The sequence below is a fragment of the Penaeus vannamei genome, chromosome 7 (genome assembly GCF_042767895.1).
Source record: "Penaeus vannamei isolate JL-2024 chromosome 7, ASM4276789v1, whole genome shotgun sequence".
Classification (NCBI taxonomy): Eukaryota; Metazoa; Arthropoda; class Malacostraca; order Decapoda; family Penaeidae; genus Penaeus; species Penaeus vannamei.
This window is the reverse complement of record NC_091555.1, coordinates 42,526,445-42,531,444: the sequence shown is the minus strand read 5'-3', so window position 1 is coordinate 42,531,444 and position 5,000 is coordinate 42,526,445. Positions and strand designations below refer to the sequence as shown.

General features: G+C 47.2%; 1 protein-coding gene across 16 annotated transcripts in view; it reads left to right on the top strand.

The window, feature by feature from the left end:
- Positions 1-2,545: 2,545 nt before the first annotated feature.
- Positions 2,546-5,000, top strand: part of LOC113819795 (broad-complex core protein isoforms 1/2/3/4/5) — a 101,173-nt gene continuing 98,718 nt past the window's right edge. For 4 of the 16 annotated variants that reach the window (XM_070123930.1, XM_070123928.1, XM_070123929.1 and 1 more), the window contains exon 1: positions 2,547-2,698. The gene's annotated coding sequence lies outside the window, so the exon portion shown is untranslated. Of the gene's footprint in view, positions 2,699-2,734; positions 2,775-2,903; positions 3,247-5,000 lie in introns of those variants that run through there. The other 12 variants (XM_070123927.1, XM_070123923.1, XM_070123921.1 and 9 more) reach the window with 9 other exon arrangements.

Sequence of the window (5,000 nt, the reverse complement as noted above, 5' to 3'; positions counted from 1 at the left end):
ACCAACTTACGCCACTGCCAACCGGCTTGTCTCAGGCGTTCGTTCGGTGGCACTCTTGCTAACACTCTGCGGCACTTTCCTTGTCGTGCCTGCCTTCTGACATCGGGGCTAGGTCATGCACAGCTACTCATGACACTTTCCCTTTTCATATAGACATAGATTCTGCCCTAGAATGGAATCCGGCTAGCGTTCTGTCAGTGATATCTAAGAAACGAAACATTTTGGAATTCGTTATCACAGACTGAAATACGTTCTGGTGAGGCTCACGCCATGTCCTCACGGGCCGCCGCCACAACTGCCAAGCATCTCTACTTTGTGCAATTGCAAGCTTACAGGCAATACCAGTTTATATGCCATGAGAGTGATGGCCTTATAGGTAAAACTGCATAAAATCACATGCATATATTTTTGCATATATTGTATGCTTCATTCGAAAAATCACTCAAACGATTTTGCTCTGGTTGATCAGTTTCTCTCCCACACAAACACACATTCTCTCTCTGTATCTCTCTCTCTTCATCCTCTCCCTCCCTCTCTCTTTCTCTCTCCTCCTCCTCCGCTCTCTCTCTCTCTCTCTCTCTCTCTCTCTCTCTCCATCCTCTCCCTCTCCCCCGCCCGCCCCCACCTCTCCTCTCTCCCTCTCTCTCCTCTCTCTGCGCCCAGCAACCACACTCATGTCTCAGCCCCTGCCGTTGGATCCGACTTCAGACAACATCATTCCGGCATCCAAGGAATTATTCGTTTGTTGACGGTCGATATGCCAAAGGGAAGTGTAAGTCGGCCTAGCGAGAACCACGTCTGTTGCGTAACATAAACATGTGCCAAGTCTCGGCCCTCTTGACACCCATTGCCCGTTGCACCTTAAATTACCGCCGGTCCTCGCTCTACTCTAATATTTCCATGGGAGACCAGGGGCTCATGACGCAGTGCAATGATGGCATTACCTCACTCCATGAGGGAGAAAAAACTCAAAGCCCTAATCGCCAGGACTTCTAAGTCTTATTAGCATTAGCATTTTCATTTTTCATTAATTCAACTACCCGTCTTATGCCCTTCAATGCATATATACACATAGATGTATACATTCATATATATATATATATATATATATATATATATATATACACATATGTATATATATGTATGCATGTATGTATGTATATATGTATACAGGATGTATTTATGAATGTATATAACCTGGGGGTGAAAAATACGTTTCATGATGCATGGCTATGCGGATATATACTGACGGTAACCCATTTCAAGGAGTGTACACCAGTAATACCACTTTCCCTCTAACAGTATCCAAACCCGCCACTTGCGTCTGGGTGAACGTGCACCGAAGGATTTGGGGAAGAGATCTCCTGCGCCAGCCAGTAAGTCATAGGCCTACATTCTCCGCCTTGCAATGCCTCCTTCATGTGCCACACAAATGGGTTGCAATGATCAAAATGTGGTCGCTGGAAGCAAGCAGCACAGTCGCTATTTGCACTGGCCGGGGATCATGGTTAACAGCTGTGTTCATGTAAGCCACACGTGCATGTGCCAGCCACGGGCTCCGTCCCAAGTCGAGACGTGTGGACATCGGACTGACGTTGCCGTGTGAAGTAAATGTTGACGTTGTGTAAACGGCTACGCGTCGTGGTAAGCATATGCGCCTGTGCTTAATCTCTGTCTGCCTGTCTCTCTCTCTCTCACTCTCCCACTCTCCCGGTTTCTCTCTCTTCCCCTCTCCCTCCTTCCGTCTCTCTCTCTCTCTCTCTCTCTCTCTCTCTCTCTCTCTCTCTCTCTCTCTCTCTCTCTCTCTCTCTCTCTCTCTCTCTCTCTCTCTCTCTCTCTCTCTCTCTCTTGCTCTCTCGCTCGCTCTCTCTGCCTGCCTGTCTGTCTCTCTTCTTATATGTATATGTGCATATAGGTATATATACATATATATATATATATATATATATATATATATATGTATATACATATACATACATATATACATATACATACATACATATATATGTATATATATGCTTTTATGTATGTATTGTCACATACACTCACACACATATATATATACATACATCCATACATACATTATATATATGTATGTATATATATATATATATATATATATATATATATATATATATATATGAGAAGGCATGTGTGCTGATACATATTAGGATGTACTTGTATGAGGGTTGTTTTTAGGCATATTTAATTACTTGCATTCTTCGAAGATGTTCCCTCGGAAAAATGGCTTAGCAGAACAAACTGCCAGACATCGAATAAGCCTTCAGGAATATTTGACATAAAGTGACACATCACATGATTGCAAATGTAATAGATCGACGGTTGCGTATGCGTATATGGCGTGTTAATTCAAAAGCCGGACCGGTGTACATTGAGCCTGCACGCAAATTCCACGGCGACCTCCCCCCACCCTATTCCCGTCCCACGACATCCCTATCCCCATCCCTCCGTTCACTCCTTGCCACACATACACGTGTCGCCAAATGTGTTGTGTGCGTTTTCCCCGGCATGTGTAGACAAGTGCAGGCTAGTTAGTTGGCCGAGCCGAGCGCCCGCCGCCGCCGCCGCGTGTCTTGCTGAGGTGGAAGCCGCGGCCGCTCCCGGGACGGCAGCTTGGTCCGGCCGCCGACAGAGGGCTCGCGCTCCTCTCGTTCCGCGTCCTGTCAGTACAGATGAGGTAAGCTTCGGCGTATATTTACCGATATCTGGGGCGTAGGGCGCTTGCTGCCTTCGTGCTTTGTGCCAGCAGAGAGGTCAGGTCATAGTCCATGGCCCTGGGGGGAATTTAGGCCCGTGCAGAGCCCATGGAAGGCGGCGACGGGCCGGGAGAAGTGGAGGTGCCATTGGCTGTCTGGTTTGGCTGACGCGGCGATGGTGGAGGAGGTGGAGGTGGTGGTGGTGGATGGCGACCTGCCTCCCCCTCACTGGATGCTGGACTCCTATCACGGTGCTGACAATGCTCCACAGCCCCTGAAACAGCTGCTGTGGCGTGTAAATAACCCGTAGAGTGGCTCCGTGGTGCTTTTCAGTGGAAGTATGTCGTCTGACTCGCTTACGTGCAGGCGAGCAGCGGTGGTATGGTGGTGTAGGTGGTGACAGTCCAGTGGTGAGTGTGGTGAACCATAAGTGCCCAACGATCGTCCGAGGCATTGACAGCCGGTGCACGAGGCTGGTGCAGGAGGAAGTGTCTCCAAGGAACCACACATTCCCGGAAACCGTGGTATGGTGAGGCTCGAGTTTCCTCAAACCGGGTCGGTCCTGTAGGGCTCTCGAAAGAATTGCTGTTTGTGTTTCTCCACATTTTCATCTTCTCTCCTTGTCTGTCTTGTCTCCATCCTCCCCCGTCTCTCTCTCTCTCTCTCTCTCTCTCTCTCTCTCTCTCTCTCTCTCTCTCTCTCTCTCTCTCTCTCTCTCTCTCTCTCTCTCTCTCTCTCTCTCTTTCAGGTGTATATGTACATGTGCATGTACAAGTGTGTGCGTATATGTACGTGTGCCCCGGTGGTGTATGGTGCTCACACGGCTCGGTCTCGGGCTGTAGGTGTGGTGTCTCCAAGAGAAACAAGTGTTGGTAACGGGAATAAACTTCCAACACTTCTCCGGTGAGGACCAAAAATAGATCGATTTTCAACACGGTGACAGATTATCGACTCATTTTTCTGCTGCTAATTATTTCCAGCCAAAGTGAAGAGCGCAGTGAAGATTGTGGTGCTCGTAATGGCACGGATTGTACGGATTACGGCCCGTGCGAGTGACTTCTAGTGGAAAAGTGCATTCGTGAGACGGGGAAAACAGCGGCGTATAAGTGTGACAAGGCGAGGCGTGGTGTGTCAAATCTGCCTTTTGACCATTTCCAGTTGACATAGACACAAAAGCTGACCTGGAAAGAAGGAAGGCGACTTTATGAAACCTGCGTTTGTGTAGGCCGAAAGAAATTTGTCGTTTTTTCCCTAATCCCAACAAGGACGCCATTGTGGCAACGTCAGCCCACACCCAGTACATGTGTCAGCCTGCATCCAGTACACCTGTCATCCCACACTCATTGTATCTGTTATCCAATAGTGAATCACCCCATCCTTCGGCCAGTGCATGTGTCACCTGTACCCTGTGTAACCATGGCCCCTGAAGGATCCTTGTGTCCTTTTTCGCTTCCCTCATTAAACACCTGCCATCTGTATCGAAGGTGGTGTACAGTACAGCAGCAGCACTTCATCGAGTACTTGAGCACACGTGCTGCGCTTCACGTGGTGCTTCAGTGCGTTTCGTCATCCGGTGTGCTACACTTAAGTTATCTCTCGTCAGCTGTCAGTCATGTATTAGCTCCTTGCTTCCAGTACACCCTTCTATCCTATTTCTTTTTTTTTTTTTCTTTCTTTTCTTTTCTTTTTCGTCGATTCATACGCGTATTACATCTTCACCTTCCACACTAATCAATCCAGAAACTCATAATTTCTAGGAGAGAGAGAGAGAGAGAGAGATAGGGGGGAAGGGGGGGAGGGGGAGGAAAAGTTTAGTTATATTTGACAGATGAGCTCATTATCCTTAGCAGTACTTGACCATTTACATTTGACACCTGACATTAGTGGGTCTTCCATTACCCATTAAAATTACCATCATATTGGTTAATTTATGCCTATTACCTATTCCACTACGCGCGCATTACGCCCCATGGTTACTCCTTCAGAAGGCCAATACACTCTGTTCCAGTTGACGGCGTGAAAACCATTACATTAGGCAGCTTTTAGCCATTATCTTTGCTTATTATAGGTCTTTTCTCGCTTGTCCCTTGCCGAATTAGACCTAGTGGACTCTGTCGTTAGTTAGTTATGCCTCTGGGGTTCTTTTTTTTATTCAGTCGCTATTTGGAGCTTTTATTTACGCCAGTTATCGTAATTATCTGCCGTCAGTGCACTTCTTTTTTCTTTCATTTATTTCTTCTACGTAAATGCTTCTTAATGTTTGCCGAATGCTTGTGTCGGTCG